Source organism: Osmerus eperlanus, chromosome 5 (genome assembly GCF_963692335.1).
Source record: "Osmerus eperlanus chromosome 5, fOsmEpe2.1, whole genome shotgun sequence".
In the NCBI taxonomy this organism is placed as follows: domain Eukaryota; kingdom Metazoa; phylum Chordata; class Actinopteri; order Osmeriformes; family Osmeridae; genus Osmerus; species Osmerus eperlanus.
Window position 1 is genome coordinate 17,537,011 of NC_085022.1, and position 16,133 is coordinate 17,553,143.

The 16,133-nt window shown below is 41.3% G+C and overlaps 1 protein-coding gene across 6 annotated transcripts in view; it reads right to left on the reverse strand.

The window, feature by feature from the left end:
- LOC134021344 (transcription factor SOX-6-like) overlaps positions 1-16,133 on the reverse strand; it is a 69,710-nt gene that overhangs the window by 47,407 nt on the left and 6,170 nt on the right. For all 6 annotated transcript variants that reach the window (XM_062462061.1, XM_062462063.1, XM_062462062.1 and 3 more), the window contains one exon: positions 9,925-9,995. The gene's annotated coding sequence lies outside the window, so the exon portion shown is untranslated. The remainder of the gene's footprint in view (positions 1-9,924; positions 9,996-16,133) is intronic.

Below are 16,133 nucleotides of genomic sequence, written 5' to 3' on the forward strand. Positions count from 1 at the left end.
CTGAACTGGTCCACCTATGGGACTGCACAGCTCTGAACGTTCGTCAATCTTCAGTCTGTCTGGACTCTCATTAGATCATTGCTGACCGCTCCGAACAGAGAGCACTGTCATCAGTCAGACATGTGGAATGTGGACGCACACACTGCCTGGCTTTCTCTCCTAGGGATTCACCCATTCTGACACTCTTTTTCCAAAATAGACAGTGTTCACCAGCAGCCTGGTCACAGAAATAGGTCCATTTTAAGAGCAACCTAATGACAAGAAAAGCTGTTTTGTTTCCTATCATTCCAATCCCTGTAATTCATTTTCTATGTGAGGGTGGGGAGGTGAGAGAGAGGGAGAGAGGATGGTGGAAATGATGTTCAGCATCCATTGCAGTTAAACACCATGGCTTAGTTGTGAGGTTGCCACAAAATGAATTAATTGCAATCCGGCATTTCTATTAATTCAATACAGCCATTGCGCCTTTTATGTGACTACGTAGCTACTGTAGAAAAGGTCTGGTAAAGAAGGAACCCGATACCACCATTATGTGCTTGACTCTGTATATAAAAAATGTGAACACTTTCATAACTGTCCAATGAATCGATTTTCACTGCCTATGCCCAACAATATACAGAACAGAATGTAGCAAGGACCTCATGAATGAACCAGTTCTTACTACAAGGGTTAGTTCATGGACTTGGTAGTCCCTTGTGCTATTATTTTTACTGGCAGAGGAACACAACCAGAGCTGACACATATACACACTCAAACATATATCTACTTAATGTCAGAGTTCCAAAGTCAAACCATTCAAGACCAAAGTAAACATTTGCTTGCTCAATAGATGTTTGTCTGTCTTTCTCCACCTCTGTCGTTGGTACTGTAGGAGAGTCTGAAAGAGGGTAATATAGTCAGCTAACCTGCAAGTGTGTCTAACTACAGAATGTATTTTGATATGGCATCAATAGAACATAAACAAAATTGCATACAAATTGTCAAGGACCAAGTCAATAATGATGGTGGTGAAGTCCAGTCTCACAAATCCAATCACAGTTACTAATCACATGATGGTGATTCTCTCTTTCTATCGCTGTCTCCCTTTCTCAGGGACACACAGTAGACTGTAGTGTCTCACAAGCTCAGGGACAAGTAGCACACCCGAGCTTGTTGCATACCCCCAATCACATGTCACTCCATATTATCACCTGTCACTTCTGACCCCCATGGCTCTTCCAAAGCTCCATACAATGCCAGTTGGAAGTGCAAATAAGCTTATTACACAAGTTAAGCCCAGTTAGGCGACCTTAACGTAAGTTACACAGAGGGTGTAAATATGGAACAATCCTATTATCATAATAGTACTGATGGAGCTATAAAGGTGGCCTTCTACATTGTTGAAAAAAGTGTGATTAAATCTTTTGTAGGGGATATACAGTAACCGTCTAAAAATAATATGAAGGCTAATCAAAGCGGATAAGAGTACTTACATCTAAATTTGTATTGTATTGTATTGTATTATAATGTATTAAATGAGAGCTTGACAACTTCATTAACAGCTATGATAATAACTAAAATATATGTAAGTATGTTTGTATTTATAGTTTCTAATTATACTTTAGGTAAATCTTTTTTTACTTGGGAAATCACTCTAAAATAAATGAATTTCTACATATATATCGTGTTGTAATACATTCAAATAAATAAAAGTATATTTGAAAGTCCAGGTTTCTAAACACAGAGGTGACAGTGTAAGTGTAAGGGTAGAGTGAAAGCCTTTGACAGGAACATCAACAGCTGCCTTCACACATATTTCATAGCAACTGTATTACGCCTGAGGCCAAAGCCATACAAGTGAGCTTTTTAATATGCCATTATGCCTCACGAGGGGCCAAAAAAATCACCAACTGTTCCTACTTACTGGTCCTCAGTGTTGGTTCAGTACTAAGAGTTTTTGTATTTGTCGCCTTCCGACTCCTATCTGTACGCATCATTCTGTACAAGTTGAGCAGAAGTGACTTGGAAGCCACAGAGGGCCCATGTCTCGCTCAGTCAAGTGAAGAGCACAGCTAACTGAAGTAGAAATGGGGCATTTCATGAGTTCATCTGGCCATCAGAATATATTGTATAAATACATCTAATGTAATGAAACTAGATTCCCAATCAGTGCCTTCAATTATATCTGACCAAATTCTACTTTAGATGTAGAAATGTGCAGATCCCAGGCTGGCGAACATTCTCCAATAAGATAAATGATCAAAAATTAATAGATTTAGAATCAGTGAAATCACCAACTCACAGAGTGCTGCATTAGCAGAGTAATTGCAAAGTTCTGACACATTTGCCATGTACAGGTAAACTTTCCAGGAATGTTTAACCTGTCAAAATCTTACAGACAGTCAAAACTATGCTGTTGTATCTAAACCGGATTAGAAATCCTAAATCTGTTTACATTTTGTCACTTTATCCTCAAGTAAAAAACACGTACCTACTGCATCTTCATCAAAGCAACACAAGTACAACTAACAGTTTAAGATCATCTCTTGAAACGTCAAAACAGGTGGTTCCAGGAGTACTCTTGAGGTGCTAAAACCTGCTTATCCCAGATTAGGACTGACAGGTTGTATCATTGGTCCCTGCTGGCTCTGTCCTTTGACAATGTGCTTTGTCCCCCATAAAAATATAACTATTTTATATTTAGTTGTATTTGGTTATAAACATTTCATGTTTGTTTTTACATAAAACAACTATATTATTTACACCAAAACTGCTTTCTAAAAGACAAACAACATATCTTGCAATTATTCATGCAGCAACATGAAAGTGTAATTATGTGCAGATGGTCTCCCAATTGCATTTCAACTAGGAATTTCGAGGAAGCCGTTATTGCACATATTGGAAAATAAACAGTAACATTTCTGAAAAAAAGAAATAGATAGATGACATTGTGCAATGGACTGTTTAAAGCACCACAATGAAATGATCTACACAGTCCAGATGAAGAAGTGAAAACAGAATCCTTCCGTTTAGAGAGCATTGAGCCCAGGTTCTTAGCCCAGGGGTCTCTCATTTCTACTTGAAATCATAAGAACCGCAAACTTTACATTAAAAGATTAAAGGATCTGACTAAAGATAGTATAGAGTGGCACCCAAATTGGTTGATGGCATTACCAATGTAGGGATGAAGCTAAGGGGACTTGGAGGAGAGGTGGAGAGAGAGAGGTTATAGGAAGAGAAGTGAGACGCGCCGATGCAGGACAGAGAGAGAGATGAACCATCGAGGCCGAGGTTCGAGCAGTTGTTGTCAAATTGCAAGCACGTCATTGCCCCACTCGCATGGCTCCCTGTCAGAATTCAGGCTAATCCTCTGAGGTATCCCCCAGTCAGGCTAGGACGTGGCACTGCCTGCCTGCCACCCTCTGCCCCAGCTGTGTCTGTGTCTGCGAGTTTGTGTGGGTCAAAGCTTTGAAGCATTACGCTTACTCAGATAATTACTCATCTGATAGCATTCACACACACACATAATTCATGGAATACGGGCAATAGATGACCACACAAACATACACATTCAGACAGTCTTAAGTGTTTACATACACAGACACATACTCTTGTTGTTGAAAGGTCCGACCATGAGGTGACAGACCAATCCCAGTAACATAAGTTAACCATTGTCCATTGAGGGCAAATGTGTGTCCAAACACACACAGTCATACGTACACAAACGCACACACAGACATGCTCTAACACACACATTAATACAGACTCACGCAGCAGTACATTGTAAATGGCACAAAGGACCTCAGCTCAACCCTCTAAAACCCTGGACACTAATCTGACTAAGTATACTGTACAGCCATTTACTCACATGGGCCTAAAAACCTCAAATCACCGCAAAGATCAGAGATGACTTGTAAGCTTGTTATATGAAATATGTCCCACGTCACTCATGGAAAATACAGCTTTGTGTGTTGAGCAACACCTGTGTTTAAACTGTGGTTATAAATAGGCTTTGCCTTTGTTTGGGGACTGTTGTACAGCTGTTCTGATTTCTATCACATTACAGATAATCATATCAACAGTCTTCTATCTGGCTTCTCAAGAAACTTGATGTCCAGAACAAGATTATTTTCATATTTGGGGGATAAAGCAGTTTTTATACATTTTTTCTGGTACTTTGGAGTCAATAAAGAATGTAACTCTTGCTCCCTAAACCCAGATGAACTGAAGCAGGTCACCCTCTGTCCTCATCATTTTTTCATGTTCATTTGACCAATACTTCACATCCTCCTTCGCCTTCTTCATAGGTTTGCTGAATGTGCACACATGCACACACCAATCGACCAACACTCATACCACTCATGTAGGGCTGTAAATCTGTATTAAGTAGTTGTGCCATTTGCGATTGATTGATTAACACTGTTGGTTTCAAGGACCCTGCTCGTATATTATTAGCCAACTACAAGATCAGTCACTTGTGATGTCATGGACGGGCATACACTTGACATATAGTACCACAATTCATTCACAATCAACCATAGATCATTAGAGCACTATGTTGATTATAAGAATACAATTTTTCCATGCCCTCTGCAGGAACGGTATTGAAAAGAATCATATTTTTCAACCCCAAAAAATCTAATGTATCTTACTATACTGCTTGGCTGGCTATAGGTTGTGTGTGCATGTGTATGTGTGTGTGGGCACAACTAAGGCACCACAAGGATTTACCCTTAAGCTTTTACAAACACACACCGGAACTTTTTGCCTTCCCTGTCCATGACATAAATCTGGCCAGTGTGTGTTTTACAGTCACTGTCAAAGGAGATCTGCTGCTCTATTTTCTTTCCAATTCTGTTCCATTCATCAAATTGAACTGTTCCTCTTCCCTAAAGCTGTGCACTGTAATTGTTCAACAGTTGAGGTATACATACAAGAGCCTTTCTCTCTAGGATGTTGACGTTGATGGGGTTCATGAAAACTTGGGGGGTAAAAAGAGTGAGTTCATCTTAAAAAAGACATGAAGTTCTAAACGGTAAATTACTTGGCACACACTCTCTCTCTCTGTCACTCTCTCTATTTCTTTCTCCCACCTTCGCGTGTCAGTGTGTTGCTCAGCCTTTGAGACCATACTGGACACATCAGATGATCTTAAGAAGAACTATTGGAACAGTGGCCGGATTACTCACAGATTACAGAGTTAAGTTCAACATGTTAGGGCTAAATTTAGCAGGTGTAAACACTATTGTGAAAGAGGCAAGTACCATGTCCCCTTTACCATGACAACCTTCCTGTTGCTAATCTATCCTCATCCTGTTTAAGCATTGATTAGATAGCGTTCTCCGAGTAACACTTGTCTTGAATAGGGTCATGTAAAACGAGGAAGAATACACAGGAAGAGCTACACACGCAGGCATCTTTAGGCATGGACACGGGCACTGAAGGGTACATACTGCATCACATACAAACAAGTGAAAAGATCCTTTCCTTGGCTATTTGTTGTCATATGTTTAAGAAAGGGGCTGATTAAGCAGGGATTAAGTGTGTCACATACAGTCACGGGTCAGAGGGGATAGGTACGCTTTCTGGGTCTCCTTTTGGAGGTGTCAGAGGAGAGGGAGCTCTGGCCACGCACCCACACACATACACACACACACACACACACAACCTACATACACAATACAACTGCACCCTCATAGTTTGTTTTCCTGTGTTTGACGGCTGTTACTGGCATGAAACAAATAAAAGTACATTTTATATAACTTAATTTTTACTTAGGGCTTGAGAATTGAGCATGGTTCATTAATTGTAGGCATGTAGTCTATTGTTCTTTCAGAGTACTACAATGTAACACAAATAATTGTTACACAAAGATACATGGAAAGCTATCTGGACCTAATGTTATTCATTTTGTTGGATTTACAATAGAGTTTATTGGATTAGGTTTGAACAGGCTTTGTTAAAAGCTGTCTGAAATCTAATCTACTAAAAGGACTTTAATTATGCTCACATGTACTTAAACAATCAGATCCACTAAAAATGGAGAAGCAAAATCTACAGAATTCATTATAGACATGCAGTTTTGGCTGACAGACCACTGTCTTTACTGTAATGAGAAAAGCTGCAATCCGGAAACAATGATGCCACATGCTCAGACTACCAATTTTCAGTGCCTAGAAATTAGAAATGTTGCCAACTGTTATGTCACATTCATGAATGGTTCTTCAATGGTTTCCTTCCTCTTTCGCATCCGCATACCCCCCTATTCCCATACTTCCATACTTCCTAGTGTGTCCTAGATCCAGAAGGTCAATCCCTAACAATATAAATATTTCCTGACATTGAAGAGGTCACAAGTTATATAAGACAATGAGGAAACAATCCAAATCCATTACTGACAGATACACAGTGTCAAAGTTACTGTTGAGAGATTTTGTAGATCTGAGGACCAGGTGTCTACCCCCTGTGGCACAGAACATAACAGCTGAGCCCGACCCTGAACTATGACCCACAACTCTTCTAAATTAAAACAGGAAGCAATTAACCTGAGTGTGGGCCATGTCTGGGACATTCCTGTCACCAGGAGCTTTTGAAGTCTGCAGAAGGAGACACCAGTTGTTTTTATATATGCTCCGGGGAAAGCGGAGAGATAGGACAGATATGTACAGGCACACAAATACTGTGCACACTAATTTATGTAATCACACGCACACATACAAACATACATAGGTAATGCACAGACACGTGAATTACTAGACAAATAGCAAGACATTTTATTTCTAGACTTCAGAGTGTCTCTTGCAGCCTGCTTTGAGAGCCAATGCAGTTCATGGAATGGATTTTATGTACAGTAGCATGTCTTCAAGGGCATGCTAATGCTAATGATTTGCTTCAATGGATATTGACATTGATATGCTTTCAGATGGTTGTACCAGATTAGTGTTAAGGTGTCAGGTACAAGATGTGGAAAAGCTAAGACCTATAGCACCCAATGGCCTCCTGTTCCAAAATATCCTGAGCTGTAACATACTTATTCTTGATCCCCTGCACCCCTCTTTACTTCAGTGCCTCATAGATCCATACTGTTACTTTGTCCCCCTCTACTCCTCCACTCTCTATTTCTTCATTTCCAGCATGACCTCATCCTAAGAGTATCTTCCTAAGCCACAGTTGTACCAGAACAGAGACAAGTGCTCATCTCCAGAAAGCTACCACCACCACTGCTGTGGTCTGGAGGCCTTGGAGAAGGAAAATGTGACTGAAGCCACATGTCTCTCTTTTTCTCCTTTCAGAGCTCTAAACACAGGGATGAAACAGAGAAGATAATATTTAGAACAGGCCCCATTTCATGGGTAATAGAAGAGAAATAGGAGTTGAGCTGGCGGTTTCGATGGGGGTTTGTGTGTGTGAATGTGTGTGTGTGAGTCTAATTTCTAGCTGGCCATGAGCCATTCGTTGATCGAGCATACGTTTGTAACCACGGCCTAGGACCCAACCTATGGTTCCTCCATCTGAAACCAATGAGTTTCCTCAAAATAGAACCATATGGACCTCAGGCTTCACGGTAATGTTGACAATGAGTGTACCCCCATTCCACATTCATGGTTGGACACACAGATGCATACTCACAGGTATACACACATACACTCTGTGGGTATACTGTACATACATAAACACACATGATAAAAAACATAAGCACAGATATCTAACTCATGTTCAGGCCCCGCACCACAGACTTGCATGGCAGTACAATTCAATTTGCTTTTATTTGTAAGCCCTCTTGCAGATACACATCTCAGATTGATGTACGGCAAAGTCTAAATGCATTATGTACACAATCCTGCCAACACCATTGTGGTGCTAACAAATGTCAATTTAACACAAATTACGTAGAAACATGTCACACACTTCCTTCCTCACAGTAGGGAAGGTTAGTATACTGTAAGAACATCAGGTTTCTGCCCAAAACTAAAGTGACAGGAAATAAGGCAATTTGAGTAGAAGAGTCCATTGTTTGGTTTGGGAGAAGCCAAACCGTCAACCTCAGGGGCTTCTTTAGCTTGTTTGCTTGTTAGCTCCTCGTGAACTCGCTCAAAGGCTGCTCTCCACTGGTCTTCTGGTCACTCCTCAAACTTGTGGGAAACAACTGCCATTAGGGCTGTGCCATGCTATACAACTGTGAAGCCAGCACCAACAGGTATTTCCAGAACAACTGAAGAGTTCCCCATGTCCTCCTTTTAAACTTAACAAAGGCTGGTTTAATAAGCTATGATTCACCACAAATGAAGAAAACTGTTTGAAAAATCTTACATCTAATAATATTGAAGGCTTTTAAACTGCAGTTGGAGCATGCTGCCAAATGTAAGGATAAGGGGACATTATCTGATTTTGTTAGATCCCAGCTAATAGGATTTTGACTACACAAAATGAGGAACCACCTGGAGTTGATTCAACCAGAATAGGCTCTATGGAACAGCACACAAGACGACTTGTATTTACGCAACGCATACCTTCAATATGGTATTTCGATGTACATATTTTTACCAACATTTTAACTTTTTGTTTCACCCGCTGACCTATTTTTATCACTCAAATGACTGGGACTGAGTGTGAAGAAACGGTGAATCAGAAACTGGTCCTGATTTGGTCACCCTGCGTGGTAAGTGGTGTATCAGAGCTAATTAGGAGTTTAGTCACAGTACAAAGGCAACTGCCCCTGCTCTGTAAGTACAATGCCAACTGAAGTGTATTGACCAGATGTAATAAGGACATCATCTTACCATCTCATTAAACCACCTCCCATTTTCAAAGCCCCACTCCCTTTAATGAGACAAAGTAGAGAGAAACCGTGAATTGTCCCTGTCATGACAGTACTCATACACAGTAATCATGTTACAAGTTGTTATCTTTTGTCCTTTTACCGCCATGTAATTGGATTTAAAAGCCAACGGTATCTTAAAAGACACAATAATAGGATTTTGAGGTTCCTGCTAGATCTGATAAAGTTAGGAACTTAGTGGGAAATTGATTAAATTTAACTTTGATACTGTTAAGTGGTCATGTTTCAAGTCCTGTACTTCAAACATGAAGGTCAACTATCATGAGGATGAGTTGGTGGGTTCAGGAGTGTTCAGAAGGCTTTGCATGCTGTGCCTGAATACAAATATTTTCACAATTTATTTGACCTATTGTGAGCACACAATGGGAATTCCACACCTAAGATAAACGCCTTTTGAAATGGACCTGAATGTCCTAAAATAAATGACTCAGATTATCCAGCCATCCAATTGGAAAGCAAGGAGCCAATGATACAGTCCAATGAGAATCAGATACAGACACTTGAAACAAGAGGCTTAACGGTATGGGCATGCAAACTCTATTTCTCTTAACTTCTCCCATCTGAAGCCCTACACTTATACCCCCCTGTTATAACCATTTAGATCCATGACTTCAACTGCACCAGCTTAATTTGGGCTAGTGTTACCAACAGCACCATTGGACTCCCGATATGATCTTTATTGCTAACAGAGAGAAAGTCCTGTAGCCATACTGTAGCCCGATGCTGAAAGGTTCTTGGAGTCTTGCCTGCTTGTGGCTGTAAAAGAGGCCTTTATTCGCCACACTGAAAGCTCCTATTGAGGGTCTTCAGAGCTGCACACTATACAGGATGGAGGTCGGCATCCATCTTATCAAAAGCACTCTGTGTGCGCCAATGAAGGCAAGGCTTGACAGACACACACCGAGTCAGGTGAAGTTTGTAAACCTAGATCACAGCAGCATGAAGGAAGAAAGGTGTGAGCACCGCTGCTAACAAACCCACAAACATGGCACACGCAAGTTTCCAAGTAACATTAAAAGTACACAGACACTGAAAATAATTATTTTCTGTGTATGTTTTTAGTAAGAGAAACGGCAGACTTTCAAGCAGAAGGGCACGACACTTACAGAAATATAGAGACTTCAACTCCAACACCCTCTTCTCACTTGTGGGTGAATTTTGAATTCATGAAAGTCACCTGAAAAACACCAAACAACAGAAATAAATGTTACAATATTAAAATGTTTGCTATAGGAAGAAAGTGACATCAGTTGTTTGTCATGTTTATCCTGTGATCAAATGTTATGAAAAGAGTTTATAAAAAAAAATAAGTATAAATACTATATAGTTTTAATTTAGTCACGTAGACACTCCCACCCCCATTTTTTGAGATATGTAAAACAACGAGGCTTGTGTAATAAGTGAGTACAAAAAAAAAGGTACATTTCTCACGCATTTCACAGTAGTAAAGACAACACACTGCATGTGGCAAAAACATGCAGACAAGAATGACAAGAGCATGATTTTTGAACAAGGCCTTGAAGCTTGAAAGTTTGTTAAGCGTGGTCTTAATACTGTTATCATTGGAGCCACAAACAGGGACCCTAAGGAACCTGGAGGAAGAAGTCATCTGAATACAGCTCTTTCACATCATTAGGATAAACAACATTGTAGCAACTGACCACTTTTCTGAAACAGTTTTCTTGTCTTGGCTCTGAAAGTTAACCCATGTCACAAGGCCATCTTTTATTGATCCCCACGCATCCTTTCAGTGCATTTCCGTGCAGCACCACTTTAATAGATAAACACACTGAAGGAAAAGGAAAGGCCAAGCCGCCAGATAGCTTTCATAATATGGTGGGGGGGGGAGTAAATTAGTTGCACATCGCTGAATAATAAACGTCATATGGATAAATAGGGTTGGAGAGACAAGGTCCACAAAAATATACAATAAACTAACAATAGGATACACTGCTACACACACGCACAAGAACATACACTGCCACTCCCGAACATCGTTGCCTAAGTACCTTTACACCATTTCTAAATGCATATACTAGGCCTTTGATTCTACAAGTTGATGCTAATTGAGAACGATGAAGAAAGCAGCACTGACCGAGTAACTATGATCTTTTATTCAGGCCTTAATAACAACATGATTCTCTCAGAACCAACTTGTTTTTTCTCTGGGCACAATTAGGGCCAATTTCATTAAAAATAACTCAAAGGTCTGCATTCCTAGAAGTTGCATATTTTTTAAACGATGCATCAAGAATAATTCTAAGAGTGCCTTTCACTGATTGTGTGTAAAAGAGATGTTAGCTTGAGTTGGAATGAGCGGTTATAGTCCAAATGTCCATGTAAATGAACCCCTCACCTAGCTTCACATTTTGTACCGTGTCCTTTTTTGTAACTATCACTACTATCTGTCTGTCTCCCTCTCAAAAACGAGTCAGAAAGGTATCAGATATCAGAAAATGCAAAAAGGAAGGAATGTCATTCAGTAAAACTACAAATACCAGAGATTCACCACCACTTTTTCACCCTCCTCACAGTTGAAATCCCTTTTCTGCGACTTGCACTCCTCTCTCACTAGCTCGTCTGAACACGTTCCAGATATCTGCTAAACCAGTTATTCCTTCTCTTTCTCCGCTCCTCTCGTCTCCTCCACTCCTTCCACTGTCCACGCCCTCTGCCGCTCTCCCGTCTGCAGCTGGCTGCTCCAAAACACCTGGAGTACGCTGGGTAATCAGAGAGACAGCTGGCCGCACAGGACTGAAGAGGCTGGAGAACATGCTACAGACACTCACATCTCACTCAAAAAGACAGATGCATTTCACACTGCGCACACACATCACAGACACACACACACACACAGCCCTGGCATGGGTATTAACTGAACTAAAGACACTGCGCTGATGTGTTGATATGGCATCGTAAATATGTTGGAAAATGTTTCCTTTCTGTGTCACTGTGTGTATGCTTGTATGTGTGTACATGCTACCTGCTGATGAAGAAAGTGTTTTGTCCGTCTCTTCATAAACGGAGTGACTAAGTTCAGTTGAGTTCTGGATTTTAATAAGTATTATCAATCTGCAGATTGGGAGAGAAAACCAGACCTCTGACAATAAATGACCACACAACACCAGGCTTAGGTCTCAATCATGTCTCTCTCAGCTCTGAAAGCCGGAGGACCATCTTTTATAGGGCAGAGGAATGTAAACATAGATAGTGACAATCAGGCAGTAATGACGTTACAACAGTCTCAGAGGAAGAGATTCACAGCTCCCAACACATGACCACTCAGACTAGAGAGATCATAGTTGGCGCTCTCCTTGTAGTCATGACAAAGGACGTTTACCAAGTACTTTCTCCTGATCACGAACATCTATTAACCCTGACACATAGACACAATCTACTCTTATTAATAGCAAGCTTACATGAGAACATACTAACTAGTATCCAATGACTAGTTATATTGATTAGTGAATAATGTAAGCACACCGGAAATCGCAATTTCTTCCACACTGCGTGCTCATGTTCACCTAAAACGTGGGTGTGGTACACTCACATCAGTGAACAAACACATCGGTGTATCCATGCCTCGGTGGGTCACGGTTATGTGGGTGCATCAGGGGCCGAGGGAGGAGGGGGCTGGTGGCTGTGCTATGATAACCTAATTAATTGAGGTCTATAAATTCTTAAAAAGAAAATATACAGAGACACGACTTGGAGCTGTGGGATAACAAAGACGGCCCTTTTCCTCTGGAGTGCATCCACCGGATCATTGAGTTACGACCCACTGGACCCCATCCAGTCCCTGTCAAGCCCAGCTGGCGGGAAGGTTCTGCTGACAGTTAGGACACACACAAACACACATAGACACACACACTCATACATTCTAGAGTGTGCACGCATGCACATGCTTACACACGCACAGGAGAGAAACAACTAACACACATGCGGTCTTCAATGCGCACAGTCACACACCTTCACATGTGCACTCTCTCGCTCTTCCTCTCTCTCTCCTTCGCAGTTTTTTTTTCTAAGAGACACACACACACACTTTGCCACATCCTCATCCATGTTCTAGCCAGTTAACATGTACAGTCAAAAGAAGGCTGTCCCTGGCTTTCTTGACAAGGAGAGAAGCAGTTGTAACATGGCACATGGACTACTATGCAAGTAAGCATGGAGTGTGCCTGTATGTGGAAAACTGGCTATGGTAAAAATGACACAGTAGCTATTCCTTTGAACTTTCAGAACTACATAGTAAGGAGCATGGTGTTCCCCATGCACCAGCACATACAAGAAGCACATTTATAGACACATTTCCTGTGTTGTGTTGTCACAGCTGTCCCTAACACTGATGAGCACAGAGGCAAATGAACACAGAGACAAAAAGAGAGAGGGAGAACAGTACATCCTAGCCAGACTCACAACACATGCAATTCTGAAGGTTGGTTCTATGATTAACATGTACAAAAAAAAACGTTTTATGGCCAATAAGTAAATTGATCCCGCGGATGATCTCAGAGTTAGCTCAACTGAGCTGTGAGCCAGTAAATACCCTTAACCTGGGATCAATGAACCTAAGCCTTGGGTTTGCGTGTTATCAGGTCAGAGCAAGGGTGGTCTGCTCATAACATCCTAATGACACCAACAAGGAGGCCTGGTGTTTGCATTGACTGAAAAGCTTTTGTGTTGGCCATACAAAAGACCTAGGTGAACATTACAGATCTCTCGCCAACAAAGTCTATTCTCAAAGATGTCATACACATGAAATATCGGCAAGGTAAGGGTAAAAAAGGGACAAGCGGCAACACATCAACCTCACCCTCACTTAGTACACTTAGCAGGAGATTACATTCTGCTTGCTACGATTGTTCCGCTTCTTCAAGACAAAGAAGGTTCCACTCGGCAAACCTTCCTTCGACGTTATAAAAACAAGGGGTGAATGTCAAAGGCAGACAGTGAATAGGATCGCTCCCTCTTTTGTTGGGACAGAGAGGTATGCACAAACACGTCACTGCGTGACTGAGAAGAAAGGAGGCCCTGAGAGGGAGTTGAGAACTCCTGAAAAGACTGTACCGTGAGAAGATGTCTTGTCTCTCTCCAACAAGACACAATTCTCAGAAACCCCGTGGAACGAAGGGCAGAAGAGACCACAGTGTTCTCTACGGTGATATAACAACCTGGAGATACTTTGAAAAGACCAAGCTAAAATATGTCAAAGGTGCAAGGTTCCTTCAGTTTCCTGCAAGACGCTAAGCATCCCTGCATTGGAAACCATTAGTGTTGAAACACTGACACAATCAAAAACTGGAAATATACACATTTTAAGAATGCAGTGTAAATGTTGATTTAAGAAATGTGCAATTACTTCCTTGAACTGAGGTTACAGCATAAACCACCTATGCCACAGCCCCAACAACCATTTAAACTGTCAGGGTCAATTAACACAGGCGGCCTCTGTCCTTTAATTTACAAGGCCAGTGAAGGCCCATAATTAATTGCAGCATGCATAAATGCAAATGAGTCCGCTGGGAGTATGCAGGAGAAATGACTGTCAAGGCTAATACTTGTGAGCTTCATCTGTTAGAGAGGGAAGTGATTTAGAGCAGGAATACAAATCTAACATATGATGGAATGTGTATGAAGAGAGGGAGGTTTTGGAAAGTAGGGTGGGGGATGGCTAAGAACTAGAAGGTGGTCTTTGGTGGATGTAGTAGTAAACTAAAGATATTGATAAAATATTTAGCACAAAAGAGAGGGAGGAGCATTTCACAGTCGTACAGTACACCTAATTACTAATTGTTGCACATTCAAGACTCAAACTCTGTGAGCTCTAACCCTGGTCTTTCTCAAACCATCAAAAGGAGAATGTTAAAAGGTGTTCTAGTTGCACATCTCTTTTTCTTCCCCTATTTTCTCTCTTTCTCTCTTCAGAGAAAGGTCTCTATCGTGCTGACCACAGTCTAAATCAAGTTAACCACTCATGTTCAAGACAGCTTGCCCCTAGGCTTTGGGAGGTTAAACGGGTTAGTCAGGAATGGTTGAGCTTTGAGAGAGTTTGATTCAATAAGAGACAGTAACAAAGAGATAGATCGATCCCAGTGGCTTTCAATTAGCTACCTTCGTCATTCCCACGCATCCAAACATTGTGTACACGCCACAAAGTCCCTAAGTCTATCTATTCCTCTGATTTGAAGCATAATTGCCAAAAAGGGTGATCCCTTCTCCATACACAAACACATCCAAGTCAAGACCACTGACAAGTATAACCAAGCTGTCAATCACCTGCAACTGCAGAGGTGCTTCAAGGTGCTGGTATTTTATAAGTTGTCGAAGACTATCAAAAACTCATATTACTTTAATCTGGCTCCCGACCACATATCCTGTAGAGGTGCATTGCAACATAACAAAGAGTCCTTGACTAACTCATAATAATTCATGGCAGCTTCAAAAGCTGCTGTTATTCACAAATCTCTCAAAACAAAAGGCAGGCGCTTAACTCTTTTGCTGTGTGCGCTGTGAACAAATAGGCACATAGTTCATTGTGCATTGAGACCTGCACATGGAGTGGAAAACACACGTGAAGTGAACAATGTATTGTACAAAGTAGTACGAGTGACACTTAAACACAAGGAAAAGCCTCAGCTTCCACAATGTAGTCTTTATGACATAAGCTGCTTTTCACAGCAGTTTTTTTGTAAAGCAAATGTGGTTTTCCTATAACATGCATCCAGCAATAATAATTGACATCACAAGCAAGTCAATATTTCCTATATTAAAAAGGGGGAGGGGGGTGGGGACACGGTAAGTTCCCTGAAAATGAAACTGCTGAAGTGGCAATTTTCCACTCCTACAAAAGGAGGCCCTCCCAAAAGGAGCCAAAAAGTTGGGAGACTGGAGAAAAAGGGATCTTTTTTGTCACACCAATTGTGATGTCACTGCAAGTCCCAACCTAGACAGACCAATCCCCCTTGATTAACACCCAAACCTGGGTGAGCTTGTTAGCGGTTCTCGCACCACTTTTAAGGCCTTTCGCATAGTGAACGCTAACACGACTTTAGCATTAGTACTTCCAAAAGGCTTTGCTAACATGAGGTTAGCATTAGCAGGGCTAAAAGCACAACCGGTGGGTCCCATGAAATACCTGTAATTCTCTTCAGATGGTGCTACACACACTGCTACCGTTAGCCCCATCGTCACAGAAATGGGCAAGGGGGGGGTCGAGAAACCTCCAATACAAATGTCAGAAAGGCGAGATGGATCTTTCACATCGTATAGAGCGAGTTTGATTTGATAAGGTAACATAACGTCCAGCCCAGTC